We start from the raw sequence: 20,763 nt of genomic DNA, 5'->3' as shown, positions 1-20,763 counted from the left end.
AGAGTCAAAAGGGAGGTGAGAGGACAAAAGGGGAGATCACAGTGATGAAGCCATGAAGCAAGAATGCAAGAGCCTCTAGAAGCTGGAGAAGACAATGAGTGGATTCTTCCCCTAGAAACTTCAGAAGAAACACGGCTTTCTGGCTCCTTGCTTTTAGCCCTATGAGCCCATTTCAGACACCCTTCTGTCAAAACTGTAAGATAACAAATGTGTGTTGTTTTCAGTAAACCACCAAGTTTGTGGTCATTTGTTACAGCAGCCATAGAAAACATAGAAGACCTATGTCTCTCACATAGGAGGCTGATTTCTCAAAAGCAAAGATAAGCTATGGCCATTTTTTTTAATCCCTGCTACTCTCTCAGTATCTGGCAAAGAGTGAGAACTTCAGAAAGGTTTACTGGAAACCACAAGTCATCACCTCATGCCTGTTAGGATGGCTATTATCAAAGAAATAAAAGTTACAAGCTGTTGAGGTTGTCGAGAAAAGGGAACCCTGGTGCATTGTTGGCAGGAACGTAAACTGGTACAGCCATTATGGAAAACAGTATGGAGGATCCTCAAAAAACTAAAAATAGAACTGTTATATACTCTGGCAATCCCTCTTTGGGGTACAAGGTACATATGTACCTTGGGGTACATACCCAAGGTAAATGAAATAAGTACCTCAAAGAGATATCTGCACCCCCATGTCTATTGTACGATTATTCACAATAGCCAAGATATGGAAATTACCTAAGTCTATATATGTTGACATTGACAGATGAATGAATAAATTGTGATATATATATCTCACAATTATATTATCATATATATTTATATATATATATATATAACATGTATATATAATTCCATTAGGAGATCTTGCCATTTGCAAAAACATTCATGAACCTGGAAGCCATAACACTAACTGAAATAAGCCAGACACAGAAAGAAAAAAAGTGCACAATCTCATTTATAGATGGAACCTAAAACAGTCAAATATATAGAGGCAGAGACTAGAACAATGGTTACCAGGGGCAGGGAGGTGGGGGAAATGGGGAGATGTTGTCCAAAAAGTGCAAAGTCGCAGTTATGTAGGATGCACAAGTCCAGAGATCTAATAGAGAGGGTGATGACTAATACCTTATTGAATACTGAAAATTTGCTAAGGGAGTGGATTTCAGGTGGTCTCATCACACGCAAACACACAAAATGATCACCATGTAAGAAGATAATATGTTAGAGGTGATGGGTGGCCAGTTGGTTAAGACTCCAACTCTTGGTTTCAGCTCAGGTCATGATCTCAGATAGGTGAGACTGAGTTCCCGTTAGGGCTCTGTACTTAGTGGGGAGTCTACTTGAGATTCTTTCTCTACCTCTGCGCCTCCCATTCACACACTTTCTCTCTCTCTCTCAAAAAATAAATCTTTGGGAAAAAAAGGTTTATCCATATGAAAAAAATATGTTAATTAGCTTGACTCTGGTAATCTTTACACTATATTATGTATATCAGATCATCACATCATACATCTTAAATATACACAATCTTTAAGAAATATAAACATATTTAAAAAGAAATGTCCGCTGAATTGAATTCAAGTGAACATAATGGTACAAATTATTTTTATTGCTTTCACTGCATACCTCACTTTAAATACAGACATAGCCTTAACTGGGGGTAAAGATGGGTCTCCATGGGATGCCTGGGTGGCTCAGTGGTTGAGCATCTGCCTTCAGCTCTAAGCATGATCCTGGAGTCATGGAATTGAGTCCCACATCAGGCTTCCTGCATGGAGCCTGCTTCTCTCTGTGTGTGTGTCTCTTGTGAATAAATAAATAAAATCTTGAAAAAAAAAAAAGAAGATAGGTCTCCAGTATACAGAAAATCAGCAATGACCAAGTGGTAGGTTAACAATACTTGTTTTTTAAAAAAAGATTTACTTATTTATTCATTTATTCATTTATTTATTTATTTAAGAGAGACAGCACATGTACAATCTGGGGGAGGAGCAGAGGGAGAGGGACAAGCAGACTCCAGGCTGAGCATAGAGCCTGACACCCAGCTCTATCCCACAGTCCTGAGATCATGACCTGAGCAGAAATCAAGAGTCCAATGCTCAACTAACTGAGCCACCCAGGTGCCCAAGCTTCTTTTTAAATTAAGGGTTTTTAAATTCTCTGACCTTTGGGTTTATATATCTCTGGACTTTTAGATTTAGGTATTTTGATTCATTAATAACTAGAAAAATTCTGATGTTACTCACAAAACACAAATACTATCTATCTTCAACTTACCTGAAAAGTACCTGAAATGTGTTAGCTGTTGATTTCCTAAAAAACTGTTTTAGTTTGGGTTGTGACTAAGCATGGAAATTTTAATTAAGTGGCACAATTTTTTGAAAGTTACCAATAAATGAAAATAAGAGTTCTGCTGCATATTACTTTAAATTTAAATATTAACCAGGCTCAAGCTGCTCTAAAAATTACCCTGGGTACCAAAAAGAGAAAATTATCACTGAAAATCCAATTCTAATTAAGTTGTATGAAATTTTTTTAAAAGGGGGGGAGGGGGAACTAAGACAACAGGCAGTTCTGTGATTGGCCAGAATTAGAAGTTAAGAATTAGAATGATCATCAAAATTAAGATCTATATTTCCCCAAAGTACCAAAGAATTTTACCATTTCCATAGAGCAACCACATCCCAGTAAAACAAAGTCAGGGAACTCCATCACACAGTAATGTTGTCACTACAGAACAATTTAGATCACAAATCACTCAGACTATAACGAGTGATAACATCGCTAAGCTCTTCATCACTGTCTTTGTGTGATTGCTGTATATTTTTTATCCATTCTCCACCCTCACTCCTCCTTCCTCATTGTGCACTTACCATTCTCTCTCACTCCCTCACCCTCTCTCTTATTAATTATTGATGTGAGGGTCCTGGGAGGATTAGGAGGATCCAGTTAGATTGAGAAGAAGCCCTTTACAGGGGTCAGTGATGCAAAGTGGCCATGTGTCTGCACTAGTCTTAGCTCACCATCATTCTGAGACAGACCTGGGCTGTGAAACCACCATGCATCCTGGTGCTTTGAGCTACACATCCATCTGTCATTCACTTAGTAACATGTATTGATCATCTACTTTTTCCCAGGTGCTGGACTCTATCCTCAAGGGTACAGTAGAGAGAAAGAGCCATAACAGATCAGTGTTATTCAGGGTGTGGTGATATATGCAAATTACTGCAAAGGCACTAGGCAGATTCATGAACCATCTTGGAGGGTCACAAAAAAATTCCTGTCAAGTGACATCTAAGTCAAGACCTGGAGGATGAGGAGGAGTTAGCAAAACTAGGAGGATTGGGGACCAGAAGAAAATGGGGATGGGAGACAGGAAGGAGGCAAGCAGCAAAAATAGAAGAAATGCAGGGCGTCTGAGTGGTCGGTTGGGCATCCAACTCCTGATTTCTGCTCAGGTCATGATCTGGGGGTCCTGGGATGGAGCCCCACATCAGGCTCCATACTCAGTAGAGAGTCTGCTTGGGGAATCTCTCTCTCTCTCTCTCCTTCTGTCCCTCTCCTTGCTCAAGTACTCTTTCTTACTCTCTCACTATCTCTCTCTCTCTCAAATAATTAAATCTTTTAATAATAATAATAAAAGTAAATGAAATGGAACTTGAGATATTGGTGGGGATGAATCATTAAAGTTTAAGGCATATGGAGAGGCTCAGACTTTATCATTCATTGAAGGATGATATGGAGGGGCATGACATAATTAGATGTGCTTTAAAATGTTTTGCAAGATGGTAAGGAAAATATCTAAGATCAAGACCAAAGAGAGAGAGTATGATAAGGCTATAACAAGAAGCCAGATTAATTCAATTATTCATTCAACAAATATCAAACATGAACTAAACTTCTACCATCTACTAGGTAACCAGACAAGGCAAACCAAAATGGGCCCAGTCCATGTTCTCTTGGCGCTCACACTTAAAGACAGAGAGAAGCATCACATAGTCACACACATTTATGATTGCAAACCAAGATAAGTGCTGTGAAGGAAAAGCATGGGCAGGGGAATGGCAAGGATCCTCCAGCAGGAAGAAACCAGAAGTCTGAAAGAAATGCCAGGTGAGAAATGATGGGGACCTGAAATAAGGGAATGCCTGGGAACATGCCAACTTGATCCCCGATGGATTGATGGATTGATGGATGGTGGGTTGGAGTTGAGGGAAAGGGCATCCTGGGCAACTAGATTAAGAGGGAGCACCAGTGGAGACAAAGATTTAGAAGGAAGTATGAAGATGAAGTGATAAAGTGAGATTTAGATATTTTGAATTTGAGGGGCAGTGAGACAGATGGGCATGTTGATAAGTAAGTGAGGCTGAAGATGCATCTGAAGTTTGGTAGAAAACTCTGCTCTGAAGGGTGCAGGTATGGAGTAGAAAGGAAACTAAAACCAGCGATGGATGAGATGTCCCAGGACCAGAGTCGAGTGAAAAAATTGTGATGGCCTGTAAGGTGCCATGAAGAAATCCTCATTTAAGAGACAAAGAGCCCCAGAAGGGGCAGCCCAAGATGTAGGAGGAAAACAGGAGATTTAGCCTTCAAATAGGTCCATGGCATTCTTTTTTTATTGAAGTAGAGCTGACATACAGTAATATATTAGTTTCGGGCATACAACATAGTGATTCGACAATTCTCAACATGACTCAGTGTTCACCATAATAAGTGTAGGCACCATCTGTCACCATACAACGTTATTATAATATTATTGCCTATATTCCCTATGGACTTTCCACCTCTGTGATTATCGATTTTATAACTGAAGTTCGTACCTCTTCATCACAAGCGTTATATCGAGTTGCCTTACCTGGAATGATAACAGCAATCCAGCAATCCACACCTCTCTCTCATGCCTGTTCATCCTTGCAGCCTAATGATAGACATGGGCAACATGGTTGGTCAGGTTTTGGATGCAGACAGTAGGCCACAAGGCCAAAGAAACCAATTACTCCATGGTTGACAAATCAACAACATTCGTCTTAATCTTATAAAATGAACAAATCAGTCACTTATTGTACAGTACCTCCTTGTAGATTTGTAAACCCATGTGTATTTGTTCCTGTACTCAAACTTTTCAGCACTCAATTTTTATTTAATATTCTAAACTTTTAATATATATTATTCAATTGATTGGTAAACAGGGGCAGTTTGGATTCTATGAATAATTGCTTCAATGACTTACATTTTATATACAAACACAACTATATAAATTCATGAAAACAACCAGCCACAGAGGTAAAAGCATCTACATATGACCAACAAACTGGGCGCTGGTGTCCATTCATTTTGTTCAACTTTTTAATTGACTCTGATCACTGTAGTAAATCAATCATGAACTTTTCTTCCTTGATCACTGCACTGCAAAATCAATTATTGAACTCACTATGTTCTGAGAATGCTCATTGCAACTATAACCAAATCTTTTCGATCAACTGATTTTCTAAAACAGTACCTGACATCATTCCAGGCCAAAAGTGTGATTCTCGAATTCTTAGATGAGTGAGAGACTGTGATTGAAAACCACTCTTAATGCAGCTTTAAGATAGACATAAGCCTGGTCATGATGATTTGTCTTCAAAACCAAAGGTCATGGAAGACTGAATAGAATTGCATCACATACCATCTCATACTGGTCAGAATGGCTAAAATCAACAAGTCATGAAACAACAGATGTTGGCAAGGATGTGGAGAAAGAGAAACCCTTTTATACTGTTGGCGGGAATACAAACTGGTACAGCTGCGTTGGAAAATAGTATTAGGGTTCCTTAAAAAGTTAAAAATAGAGCTATTCTATGACCCAGCAATTGTACTACTAGGTATTTGTCCAAAACATACAAATGTAGTGATTCAAAGGAGAACATATACCCCAATGTTTATAGCAGCAATGTCCACGATAGCTAAAATATGGAAGAGCACGGGAGTCCATTGACAGATGAATGGATAAAGAAGATGGGGTATATATAGACAATGAAATATTACTCAGCCATCAAAAAATGAAATATTACCACTTACAATAATGTGGGTGGAACTAGAGGGTATTATGCCAAGCGAAATAAGTCAATCAGAGAAACAATTATCATATGATTTCACTCATATGTGGGAATTAAAAAACAAAACAGATGAACACAGGGGGAGGGAAAAATAAAATAAGATGAAATCAGAGAGGGATACAAATCATAAGGGACCCTTGACTTTAGGAAACAAACAGGGTCACTGGAGGGATTGGGTTGGGGGATAGGGAAACTGGGTGATGGGCATTAAGGAGGGCACGTGAAATAATGAGCACTGGGTGGTATATGCAACTGTTGAATCACTGAAATCTACCTCTGAAACTGATAATAGACTGCATGTTAATTAACTGATTTTAAATAAAATAAAAAAGAAATTTCATCATAGCCCTCAGTGTCTTTACATCAGAGCTTACACTGTTGATTCTTACCACTTACTACATTTTCATAAAGCCTCCACTGTACCATCTGATTAAACAATACAATGCAAAAAAAAAAACAAGCCACGTGACACCTGTCTACAAAACACACAGACAGTGCTTTTTTAATATACACAATACCATTATAAACATCACACAAGCACTAATGACAGTCCCATTGAACGATGTGTTTGTGTATTCAAACATTCCCTTGCCTTGAACTCCACCCCGTCAATCAAATATGATGTAACGAGTCAAATGCAAATCCTGAAATGCTATGAAAAATGAAAACTATATAACGTATTTTCAAAGATTTATTTATTTAGTTTAGGGGAGAGTACATGAGTAGGGGGAGAGGCAGAAGGAGAGAACCCTCAAGCAGACTCCCTGCTGAGTGCAGAGCCAGATGAGGTGGGCTCTATCTCAAAACTCACAAGATCTTGATCTGAGCAAAAACCAAGAGTCAGTCACTTAACCATCTAAGCTACCCAGGTGGCCCTACACAGCATAATTTTTATGTTTAAAAACATCTTAATTTTTTGAGATCTTTAAAAGGCTTGGCACAATTTGGTTCTTAAAATCTTGAATAAATCATAAGGAAGCCAATCTAGAAGTCCATCCCCTCCTTAATCTCATGAAAACACGGATCTTTGTCATTGCCTTCACATCCTATACCAGGTAACCACCATCAGCAATGGGAACCTGTGAGAAGTTGCCCTGAACCTCCAAACATCGTTTATTAAACACAGGATATGTGTCAGATACCATAGAAATATTACTGAAGATGATCTACCAACTGTAAAAATGAATGGGATTGGTTGGCGTCATCATTGCCATGTTATAGTTTAGGGACTTGAGGATAAGTCAGGTAAAATCATAGACTGAGGTGCTACTAGATTTCACCTGCCAAAGCCCAAGAGCTGCCCACCAAAGCCTGACCCTGGAGAGGTGAGCTACCAAGAGAGGTTTTCCCATTTTCTTCCCTCAGGAAAATCTTATGCACTTTGCTTTTCATTCTTGTTGATAAAGATTTTATTTATTTATTTATTTATTTGAGAGAAAGAGAGCACAGAAGGAGAAAGAGAAGCAGACTCTCTGCAGAGCAGAGAGCCTGACATGGGGCTCCATCCCAGGACCCCGGGATCATGACCTGAAGGCAGAGGTTTGGGCAACTGAGCCATTCTTATGTCTGCAGACTTTCACTAAAGAGGTGTTTTAGTAGTTGGTAACAACAGTTACACCCATCATTAACTCAACTGTTAAAAATTTTATGAGTAAAGTTTTGAGTGACCAACCAACAAAGAAAAATGAATTCCTGTGTTGGATAAACAACCCTTCTGATCTCAATACTATCAGGCCAAATAACCAGACTGGCTATTTTTTCCCAAATGGATCTATAAATGTTTTGTTCAGAGAACTGATTTCCTGTTGAATCCATGTCCCACAGCCTAAGAATCTCTCTTGGTTCTATGCAGAAAAGGATACCTTTTCCTTTAATTATGATGCATAAGCCCTAAGGTCTACACATGATTTTAGGGTAAAAGCTACTTTTAAGGACAAAGAAGCTTTTTTCCTGCCAATCCAGCAGTAGGGTAAGTCAGCAGGTGGCTCCGCTCCTTGCAGAAATTAGAAGAGTTCAGTTCTTTCCATTGCATGTGTCCATCAACGCCCCAGGATATTGCTATCATCTGCATTTGAAGCTGGTCTTAGACTATTCTGTATTTCAGTATCAACCAAAGGGAAAGGCAATGTGTTTGGACATAGGCCTTAAAATGTCTCCTATCCCTATTGCTCACATTTCATCGGTAAGAATTTCAACACATGCCTACCCGTGAGGTTTGGAAGACAGTCCCTAGCTGAGAGGCTACATGCCCAGCTACAACTAGATCATTACTTCAAAAGAATGGGGAAATAGATTTGGGGGTCAGCCAACCATCTTCACACTGGGATATGCCCACAATCCTTGGGTATGTGTCCAGTAGAAATGGAAGTCCACACGACACAAAAGAAACAGTGAGTGAAGGAAAAAAGAAGCCCTAATGAATTTACATAAACAATAAACAGAATACTATTTCATCCAGGTATAAGACTATGAACTTGATTTTTTCCATATATTTACTTCAATTCTGTTTTCCTTAGAACAATCTTTTGAGAACAAAGGCCATAACACCTTTCCAAGCATATGGAAAAGGGAATCATCTAAGAAGAAGAAGAATGGATAACAAAAATATTGCCACATGACACAGAGGGTCAAGGACATACCCAGATGCCTCCAAATCTGAAAATGATGCTGAGTTGGAAATCAAAACAAAATCTAAGACTCTCCAAGCCCTAACATATGGGCCTTAGACACACATATGGTTTCCATCTCTAGCTGAAAGAGTTGGATCTAAATGGAGTTTCAAAGCACATATGCAGTTTCATAAATAGAATTAGGTAGATCAGGATACCTTCCAACCCAGAAGTTTAGCAATGTCCTTTGCACAACGAGAGATCTGCTGTTCTAAAATTTAGTCTTTGTTAAAATTTCCTGGCTGGTCCTGGATCCTCGTAAAGTTTGGTTTTTACATGTGTTGGGGAAGCTTTAAAGGTTTGCTTTGGGAGAAGGCTAATGAGAATCCCAGAATTTTCATTTTGGGGTAAAGGATATGAACTAAACCACTCACAGTTTGAACCTCTGAAGAGTAGACCTCAATAACAGAATTTGAGGGACTGACCTTTCAATAGAATGTATATCCCACCCAAAGGGCTTAACCAATGAGACAGCAATCAAAGTTAAAACTAAGACTTTTTATGATCAAGCAGCATTTACAGAATCTAGAATTGTAGCTCTTTCAGATTCCACTGTCAAAACATAGTACTCAGCCTCCTCCGGGACTGTAAACATAAAAATATAAATGAAAAATCCAAAATAATGAACCTAAAGTGAATAAAGGAGGCATGAGGATGTACCCTAAGGACCTAATTGTCACTATTTGCTTTAAATTTATAAAGCCACTGGCCAACTCCCAGTCCTATCAAGGTAATGGAGACATTTGTAAGAGAAGTCCTTGTTGAGGGGTTGTGTATATGAAAATTTTATATCCTGCCTATTTCATTTTATAAGCGTTGCTCTAGTTATACATTGCTTCCCAAGAGGCCTCTGTTTGACTGGAAGAGGGTTCTAATGGTTTGCTTTTCAACTACTTTTGTGCAGGGATTGACTAATTTATTTGCCCAATATCACAATATAATTTCTTCAATTGCTATAATTCTAGAAAGAAAAAAGAAAAGGTAGAATGATGCTTATCCTTTTCATTGGTAAATTGACCCAAACTGCATAGTTTTAATAGATTTCTACCCAACCAGCACTATCTAAACATAATAGCAACTGAAATAATTAATTTAAATGTTCCATTTGAGGTCTTGCAAATTAACCATATCAGCTGTACAACTACCACATTTCTCAGAGAATGCCCAACCTTGCTCCTCTGCTTGACAGTAATTGGATTAGTCAATCCACTTTGTTAGGAAAAGGATGGATGTCAGCCAGTGTACAAGTCTTATGGTTATGTTACCAGAATTATCTTCAATATGAAATTAAGATAATGCTAATACTAGGTGATTCAGAGCTCTCTCAAACCAGTCTACAGAAGCATGGCAGAAGAGTGAATAAATACACGTTTGTTGGTGTATTCATTTGGTGGTGTTTTCTCCTCTGGAGCACATTTTTTAGGTCTTATAGGCTTTAGTAATTAGAAGCATTTTAATCCACCCTCTAATCTAGAGTTGATGAAACCAAGTTTCAGTGAGGTGAAGTAACCTGCCCCAGTTTACAACAGCTCTGGACTCCTATTTCAGGGCTCCTCCCTCACGATGAAGCTTGCTACCAAACTTTTCCCAATATTCATCTTGAGGAAAACTAGTTATGAGAACCTGAGACCACACAATCAATGCTCGAATAACTAGAAAACTGATTTGGTTTCTAAATCAACCATTTGAAAAGCTGATAGAAAGAGAAGGGGAAGACATGACCATCACAAGATACTACAAAAAGAAGATCAACTTCTCGAGGACAACAGGTTCATGCACAGACTGTTCTTCTTCTGAGTCAGGTTCACAGGAATCTCCCTGGAAAGCATCCTGGAAAGAAAAAAATAGAAAAGTTTCACTTGCTCAGTCTCTCTTTTCTCAATAAGACAAGTAAACGTTGGCAACCCATCCACCCGGAGAACTTGAGAATTCACCATCAGAGACAGGGTCACTGAGCAGAGGGACAGTACCCAAAGTGCCTTGTTGAGTCAAGACAAACCTTTCTCTCTCTGAGAGGTATTAAACTCAAGAGACCCTTTTCCATATTCTAAGGTGAAACTGCAAAAGTTAGAAAGGAAGTGTTCAGTTAGACGGAACCTCTGGCTCTGTCTGGGAGTTAGAAGGAGATTTCCTCTTTAAGGAAGTATATCCTCTTATATCTTTGTGTTAGTTCAGTACCTCTTTCTGTAAAAAAAGGGTTTTCTAGAAGCTGCACAGATAATACACATAAGTGGGATCGCTCATGTGCAATCCTCTCACCAACGGTTTTGTGTCATCACTAGAAGGAAGGATTGCAGATGTTGCCAGCTTTGATTATATGTGGCTAGAGTGTCCCCATCCCCAGGAATAGCTTCAGAGAATATAGGACAGAGAGTTAAACTTGGCTCATCATGGGGAGGCATGCACACCGTATGTAGGTTAAGCTGTCCCAGCCCTTGCCTTTCTCTGTGCTGGAGAAGATAATATGGACAGGGATTCACATACTATTTCTGCACAACAGAATGCATTTTTAAACAATTTCTACTACTAATTAACCCATTTATTCTTAACTGAGAGTCACCATTGAATAAATAAATATTCACTTTGTGCCATATTAGGCACTATATTTGGCACTCTTTGGGCTTCCAGGAGCAGAATGTGTGAATTCTCTGCTACCTTAATCATCTTTAGGGTTGCCATCCCCTCTCCCACCTCTCTAACCACTTGTGCCACTTTGCCAGTATTTGCAACAGATTTTAGACTTGAACAGAATGGACGCAGAGTATCCTCCTGGGGTTTTCTAGTCTGGTGTGATACGCGTTTAATTGTTATGTTTGGTAATTACTAATGGAAACAGAGCAGAGCCTGGATTCTCGGCTGCTGTGTAAGGTGCAATGGCAGCATATGGATTGAGCACCACATTCTCCTTTTTACTAACCTGCAGGAGCACCATGTCAGACAGAATTGTTCCAGGACAGCATATCAATTAGGTAAGCAGAGGCTTGAGGGGGTTTTCGGGAACTATCCTGCCAAGTGCTTCTCTCCAATTCTCCGTTGCTGTTGCTATTTAGTAGCTGCCACCTTATCACCCGGCGTCTTTGAAATTATGGCCACTTAAGGGGGAAAAAAACCCAGAAATAATAAAGGATGCAGAAAATCCTTCCTTCTTCTAATCCCAAAACATCCCTTGACCATCAAAACTTTGGAATCTGTTAGACGTCCAGGAATAGGTCACTGGTAGAGCTGAGCACAATCTCTATAAATTCCACATTATCTGTATTTGACACATATTATGCCATGCTATGGTAACCAAGGCCAAAATAGCAGGAGCTCTTCTGTCTATTGGTGTTTCTCTCAATACCTATCACTTGCAAGAAGTTTCTATGTTGTGCATGCCCAGTCCAAAGCAGGTGAGCAGGGCTCATCCATCTACTGTCTCAGGGATCCAGGCTCCTCTTACCTTTCTATGCTATTATTTCAACACATGGCTCACAGGGAAGAGTATGGAAAACTCTTAACTGCCTCAGACCAAAAATGTCATGTCTCTTCACTCAAAGGCCATGGGGCAATTCTAGCCTTTCCATGTGTTAGGAATGAAGGGAGACCAGATAAGGAAAGCACTAGTCATCTCTACCACTTCCACCAATGGCCAAACTCATACACCAGGGAGCAGATGTTTTCATGGCAACCATCTGCAAAATTGTTAGCAACTGCCACATCTAAAGACTGCAGCAAGTCCCCCTGCATCAGGGACAACGAACTCAGTATAATCCTGAGACCCTGCCTTCAAGCCCACATGATGAGCCAAGGCTCTTTCATCACCAACATCCACGAGCGTCGTGTCATCTCTTTCTTACCTGAAGATATAGATTAATTCCTGCTGTATGTACCCAGTCACCAAAACATCAAGAGTAACAAGAGAAGGAACCTTTCATTCTCCAGAATCTCTTATAGCATAAGGAATCAGTTTTTGTGAGGAAAACACTTTAATCAGTGGTTGGATATAAATTCACAAATGCTGGGGAAGTGTGTGTTCAGCAGATAAAATTGAAGTGACTCCAGAGGTGGGAGAAAAAAAGGCAGGAAGGTGGTGCCAGAGGAGACTTCACCCCAGAATAATATTTCCCTGGAAATCCTTCTAGTCTCCGATAAATCTACTAAACTCAGAAAAAAAAAAATGGGTAAGAGTGACCTTTGATGAAAAACAATGATGTAGGAAAAGTAGCATCTGGGTATTGAAGCAAAGACTTAAGGGAGCAAGTACTAAGAAAAAGACATAGAATAATGATTCTAGTCCATTCTGACCAAACCCCAAAGGGTGAGAGCCCCACTGACAGCTGGTTCCCACAGGGATGTGACCTTAAGGTCCTCCTGTGCGGGAATATGGGCTGGTAAAGGCCTCCAGCTACACCGTAGGAAAGGAGAGGCAGCTGGAAGAAAGCAATTACCTCTTCTTTTTTTTTAGTGTCCCTTCTAGTGCCTTAACAATATGTCTCCTGAACACCTACAGCAAAAATACACCTGCGTTCACCTCTTAAGGAACTTACCAAACTGCCTTCCATTCACTTGGGTATTTAGAATAGCTTCTTTCACCTCACTTCCACTCTTCATGTTTGCACACTGAGAACCAGGACCCAGAAAAATGTGCCTCCTCCTCTAGAACCAATAGAGTCCCTGGCCCGACCTGGAGATCAGACAGGATAGAGGAGAGGCCATGTGGCATAATGATGAGCACTGGGCTAGGCAGTACACAGTGCTAGTGTCGATCCTGGCTTTAAGTCCGCATCTCTATGAAGAGAACTTATCTCCTAGGGCTTTGCTGAGAAAAGTGAGAAAAAAAAAACCCTAAAGCTATGAGTATAAGAGCTGATGTGTTGTAAGTGCCAGCTGCTATAATAGCTACTTGCCCTCTACTTATATGAAAGCAGAAAGACATGGTATGACCATGATACCAGCTCATCTGGGCTGGAGGATTGCTGACAGGGAAAGAACTAGCACCAGAAACCCTACAAGTGACCTGGGAAAGGCCACAACATAAGAAGGTCCACTTTGTCTTCATGAAAGACTCACTGCTGTTGAGAAAACTTAGGCATCAGCTAAGTGGAAGGGAAGGCACAGGGCACATTCCAGAAGCCCTGAAATCACATGATTGACAGAGATCACAAATATTCCCCCCACCCCATGCCAGTGTGTTCTCCACTTCTTCCATAGCACTTCGTCTTTGCAGGGCACTGGCAAAAGGACAGAGCTAGCTAGGGGTGGCCACGTGACTATGGCCTGGGCAGGGATGTGTAGATGAAGGTACTGTGTAGGAGCTTCTGGGAACCTTCCATATGATGACAGCAGGCATCTGTCCTTTTCCACATCCTCCCCATCCCTCTTTCTTGCTGGCAGGAATGTAGGTGTGTTAGACAGCTCTGGAGCAGTTACCTTGGACCAAGAAATATCCTTGGGAATGGAAGCCCACATGTAAGCACAAAAAAGAAACAGCAAGAGATGGAGGATAGGCATCCTGGAGTCTAGTGTCTAGACAAGCAAAGCCATCATCACCCAAGAGGAGAGACACAAAAGAGTGGAGGGTAAGACTAGCAGAGTCTTGACCATCCAGGTCCAGACTTTCATGCAAAAGAAAAATAAACTCTATCTTGCTGAGGCTACAGTTACTCTGGATCCCATTTTATGTGATGGTAGTAACTTTCTCCACCTATGTGGCTACCGATGACATTTCCACGTAACCAGCCTAGGCCATTCATTATATTTCTTTCCATCGTCAGGGCTGTTAGCATTTATGACGCCATTAATCTTATTTTAACAGTATTATCATCTCACTCCCATTTAAAAGCGCTTCAAGATGAGGATGGAATGTCAGTCTATTGTCCATCATGCCTGGACATTGTAACAGTTTTCATAGATTTAATTTAAAAAACAAACAAACAATGGAACAACAAAGCTTCAAAGCTTTGCAATATTTGCCTAGCACTGGTCCAAGAAACATCTTCTGCAGCCATGGGAAGCTTTATGAAAGGTAATGATTACTCAAAAAAGGCTCCTGGGCTGCTTCTATGCAGAAGAGTCGTCCCATATGTGAACTCCGCATTGTCTAAGAATCATTCCTTCGGAGTGATTGCTGAATGCGGGCAGCACCCACCCCGCACATTCAGATGGCTCCTCCACCCCAGACGCCAAGTCTGGGAGATACTGTCTGCTGGCGCAGTGGCTCGTGCTACCGACAGGAGCCAGAAGGGGAGAATGGCAGTGAGAAGCAGCTCCAGCCAGGTGGCACCTGGCACCCTGGCCGTTCCGCACGCCAGTATCCTCCACGACTGATGACAGGTCACCTGACAGGGTCAAGCCACCACCCCACCTCCTATGACTACCACCAGTGGCCACACAGAGTTTGGCCATGGGGTTCCAACTCATCTGTTATTCAGTTGGCAGGGATTCCTTTTTAACACCTGTGTATTTATGCTGTTTTATCCTTTTATGAACACCATCAGGTATTATTCCATTTCATCTTCTTAACAAATTTTGCAAAGTAGGCATGGGCAGTCTTGTTCTTGGTAGCTCAAATTGAGGAAATGAGGTCCTGAGAGCTGCCAACCACACCTCTATGACTGAAGCACCTGCCAAGTAGTAGGGAGATTCGGGCTGAGACTGGCCCAGGGCGGGGAAGAAGGGGGGTTACTGGGGATCTAGGAGGGTGGGCTTGGAAGACTGCCATGAATACATACAGGGAGGAGGCCAGAGGAAGACTTCCCCAGGCTCCTCCCTCCACTCTGCCTCCCCCACCCCGCCTACCACCTAGGTCCCTGGTGACCTCCCCCCCCCCTACTCAGAGTCTCTCCCTAGCAGGATAGGAGTTCCCAGCAGGCAACCACTCAACCTTACACAAGACAGAAATCCCTGGGCCTGACACATCAGCCCCTGTGTGAGCCCAGAAATGACTCAAGAATCAAATGGTATCTTTCTTACTTCCACAGTTTGACCACTTTTTCATTAGAGATGGGAAACAGATGCATTTTGTGGTTGTTGGTCTTTTACTACAGTCCGAATGCTAAATGCCAAATACTGCCCAAAGCGCAGGAGGCTGCTCTGTCTGCCTTTTACAGAGTAAGGGGACGTCTGAACTGAAATACAAAGTGTGTCGTTGAGAACTAATGATTAAAGGGGGGGCCTTGGCTTGAAAAATAAGTCAAGATTTTAATGCTCTGGAGCACAAGCCTTTCCATCAAGCAATACGATGTGCTGTGCGGGTTAATGGGCTTAATAGATGGATGGGCAGCTCTCGGATTGATTGGGGGACTGTCTGAACACCGTGGAAAGAAGGGCCTGGACACCCGGGGCATCCTCGTTGTTCTTTTCACACGGGCGTAAATGAGCAATGTGCTCATCGAGCTGCGTGTTTTCTGTTGTGCTTTCACCACCAAAGAGCTGGGGGTAGGCTCTGATGGAACTAACACAGCAGAGTGACCTGTGACGGGGGTTAACCTGCCGGGGCAGAGGCTGCCGGAAATCAGCATCCTGGCTTCACACACTCCCCGCAGAAGGGAAGCGTGCAAGGGGGCTCCGAGGCAGCCAAATGAAACAGCACCACTATATCTAGACAGTGTTTTCTTTTCTAGAAACTAGAAAGGTCTTAGAGACAGATGGACTTTTGGTTTCCGAAAACTGTAAAACAGGGAGATGAGATGCAATATGCACAGAGAATTGATGTCAGTTGTATTTATGCTTTTTTTTTCCTTGCCAGAAAAATAGTAGACTCTGTTTTATTATGTGATGAAGTTCTGTGCTCTGTTTTCTCTAAAGCCTAATAATACTTTTGGTGGCAAAATAGAAAAATCTGGATTTTCCTTCTCTTTCTTGAGAATTGATCAGAACTCATTTACGAACAGGCCTTAATTTCTCATGAAGTTAAAAATCATCAGTTGAATGCCTACCATGTGCCAGGTGTTTGCATACCTTTGGCATTTAATTTTTTTTCACAATATCCCCTCTGAGGTAGGTTGCTTTGGAACCACCCTGCAAATGATGAAACTAAGGTTGGGGAAAATGAAATAATTTTTCCAACATCACACAACTACTAAGTATTAGAACCAGAATTCAAAAATCCAGAGGACAAACTTCAGGTTTTGAACTCAGAGAACTGAGGTTGTTTTCACATGTGTGCTCTGACTACCCCACATTGGTATGGGTAAGAATTTTGCTTAGGGTAAAGGTAACCCCATAATGAACTGTTTATTCTTGATGGTTGATTCTATGCCAACCATTTTATTTGCATTGTTTGAGAAGGTCAGGGTTAATTCCTTAATACACTATCTTCCTCATAGTCCACACTTCATACGTGTGGTTGGTGTCACTTCATGCATTCCCATTAACTCCCCTGACACCGATATATTTCTATCCCCATTGTAGAGGTAAAGAAAGCAAGACATGGACAGATGACCTAACTTATTCAAAGTCTCACAAAAATAAGCAGATAGTGCCAAAACCAGTGGAGACATCTCAGATTCTCTTGACTTCTAAAACCCATGTCTCTCCATGACTTCTCATAGATCCCATCCATAATTCAAGATAGAGGAGACCTTGAGACTCAGCATTCCAAACCCCCTTATCTACTTATTAAAAAAATAAAGCTCCCATGAGGGGGGAGTTGGCCAAAGTCAGAGGTAGGCAGAGAGGGGGAGCCCGACAGGAGATTTCCCCCGATTAACCGAATATCCAGGTGTACCGCTGCAAAGAAGTGGGGCCCATACATCAGCACCAGGGGCTCAAAAGGAATACGTACTATTTCATTTCGAAAACTACACAAGGATTCAGGGAAAGAAGATTTGGATAAAAAAGGAATGGACCTTTTACGTGAAATATGAGCTCAGAAATGCTCACAAGTGACCAATGTTACTAAATAATTAATCAAGAGCAGGCAGGAGGCGGTTTGAAATGTAAATGGATGGATGAAGGTGTGATGCTGTCATCCAGGGGAGGGTGATGTGACCGGAATTGTGAACCAGCCTCACCTGCCCCCACTAAGGGCACAGCCACAGACGAAGGGAGGCTATCAGACCAGACCACCCCAGAACCCTGAATTCCTGACTCTGACCTGCTGTTCACTTTCATGTCTTGTCCCCAAAGAGATGTTAAAAAATGATGAAGAACCAGCTAGGCACGAGGGAGGGGAAGAAGAAGCCATCTAAAGAAATGTTCCCTGACAAGGCTGCAGGCGACACACTTGAGAACACCTTTATTTTCCCTATGTCTTCCTGCTTCTTGAAAAACAACGCACCTTTTGTCTCTCCTCCCCACCCCCCTTCTCCCCAAATTCTCTAGAGCTCTTCCTGCAAGTGGTTCAGGAGACTCAAAGACAGACAACAGCTGCAAGCAAAGGAACAAAAAAGATTGACAATGAGGGAAGAGGCAGACAGAGAAACTCCTTTACCCTATCACACCAGATAAAAAACAAACTAACAAAGTCTGCAGAAGACAGAATGTCTCTCCTCTAACTAAACACTGATCAAAAAATCTCTATTCTAGAAAAATGTGACAGCTTGGCATTCGTGTTGCAGCATCTTAGATTGGGAAGACACATCCACGCTGGCACAGCCCTGGTACATAGTAGGCGCTAAATGTATGCTAGTTCTTTTTTTCGTCCCTCTCTTTCCTTGTCTAATAGGTGCTCCCACAGAGGCAAGATGCCCCTCGGCCCATGAAGCCCTCTAGGCCTCAGTTTACTCCTCTGGAACAATGGAGACGATCCCGGTGCCTCTCTCAAAGGGTGAAAGGCTAGCCCATGCCTGCGCTCATGTAAGCTCCCCCAGGGGTGATGGTTCTGATTCCAGACTGAAGGCACGGCATGTGCAAGGCTGTAAGGAAGAGCGTGGCTGGCCTGGGGGAGCCACCAATCCTTCTGGGTGGCAGAAGCACCAGGTCCAAGGTTGGGGGTGGGAGAGGCAGCTGGCAAGGCAGGAGCAAACTAGAAGCCAGAGCATGGCTGTCTGGGGTGCTGCTGTGAGCCAGGGGAGCTGCCCGGGCTCTAGGATGGGGGTGCGGCCAGACAGCGGGAAGCCTGGGGAGGCCCTGAACTAGTCGTTGGATGGGAGTGGAGAGAGAACAGGGAAGTTGTCAAGGACACATTAAGTGCAGCCTTCCCAATGTGACCCTATTGTCACCCCTGGGGCCTAGGGGTGGGTGGCAGAGAGGCAGGGGTGCTGAGCTGCCAGATGGTTGGGGGGCCAAATCTGAGGAGCAAGTTTTGAGCAGTCCTGAGGCTGCTGCGCCTTGAGGTGTCACGGTTACTTGCGGCTTCTCTTCCCAGACACAGACAGCTGTTTCCTTGCCTCTCCCTCCCCTTCCCCTGGCACCTTTCCTCCCCCTCTTCTCCTCCTCCTTCCCTCCACCGCACTCCCCCTTTCCCTCTTTCTTTTTATCATTCTTACCTTCTGTCCTTTGCAGCAAAAGCAGAAGTGGTCCCCTGTTCCCCAAGAAATTTGCACCCACATTGTGGGCCTCTTCAAACATCTTCCGGGGTTCCTCTGGTTTCTGTGTGTTGCTGGTGGCTGCAATAGTAAAGGGCAGTGTCAGGAGTGGAAAGGAGGGCCAAGAAGAGGCAAGAAGGTCTTGTTTTGTCCCCGTGTCTCCCACCGTTGTCCCAGTGCCCTCTCTTTACCCCCCCCCCCCGCCCCCGCGCCTTGCTTCTAGTGTGGTCCAACTGGAAGCCAAACGGCTACCTGGCTGTTCCTGGCTCCTCTATCAATAGAATCTCATCAAAATACCTAAAGTAACCCATAATGGAAATAAAAATAGAGCAGAGCCAAGCACTGAGGCTTCTCCTCTTACACAGTACAAGCTGCTGTGGCACATACATTTTTCCAAATTTAAAAACCTAGTTCCTGATGCCGTAAGTTTCAGGGAGACAATATCACACAAACCCTTAAGTTCATGGACACTTTCATTCCAATAATTTATTATTTATGACATGTCTTTCCATGGGAAGACTTCTAGTTCATATTTTCAAAGTTTATTGGCAAGACTTCTAAAACTCCATAACTTAAGAATCCCCTATTTTCCTATACAACATATGTATGGAAATGGTATCAGCTAGGACATATTATTTTCGAGAAATTGAAAGTTATTTTATATTTAATCTGGGGAATATTTTCCAGAGGGGAGAATGTAATCCTAAAGGTAGAACTCTGAGCTTTCTGGGGTGTGCATGTGTGTGTGTGTATGTTCATTTCTCCAAGAACTGTGGATTTACACACAGAAGATTGTAACCAGCTGCTCCTCATCCCCATCTAGTAGGGAGTGAGGAACTAGTGGCTTGAACTTGAGTGAGAAGAATTTTAGTTCAAAGGCAGAAAGGAGGTCCTGACAATGAGGATTGTTAGGACATTAGGGGTGGTTTGCCAAAGAGGGCTGTACCATCCTTCCCTGGAGGGCTTTACCATTTCTGTAGCTTCTCATCTCTGTGGGCGGGCTTAGGCTTGCCATTGTCCCAAAGGAGTCAGCTTAAGAGGAAAGCAATGAGACAATCCCCCAAGATCCCTCATCCCACGCATCTTCCCCAGGACCACCTCAATGTCCTCATGAGAGGGATATTAGAGAGACTGTCCTCAAAGGCTAAAAGCAAGCTCAGCCACTTGCCTGTTGTGGGATATTAGGAGAGTCACTTACTCACACTGTGTCAATGTTTCAGTCACCCAATAAACATGACAATTGCCATCCCTCCCTCCTAGGCTTAAAGGTAAAAGTAGGTGTGAAAATGCCTCTCAGGGTGGAGCTTCCTATGAATGTTGGCCCTCACTAGATGCTACAGGAAGCATAGAGACTGAAGGTCAAGATCCCTGTGGAGGTGCTAATAATAAAGTTTCCAGGTCTTTGTCTCAATTGCAGCTTTTACTTCATATAGGAAATGCATTAAATTGGACAAATAAGCAGTGGAAAGGCCAGAGCAGCACACAAGCCCATCGTGAGTGACCATGAGTCATGACAATTCCCTTCAGCCCAAGCTCTTATTAAGAAAGGCC

This window comes from Nyctereutes procyonoides, unplaced genomic scaffold (genome assembly GCF_905146905.1).
Source record: "Nyctereutes procyonoides isolate TBG_1078 unplaced genomic scaffold, NYPRO_anot_genome, whole genome shotgun sequence".
Lineage (NCBI taxonomy): Eukaryota > Metazoa > Chordata > Mammalia > Carnivora > Canidae > Nyctereutes > Nyctereutes procyonoides.
Note: the sequence above shows the minus strand (reverse complement) of the source record.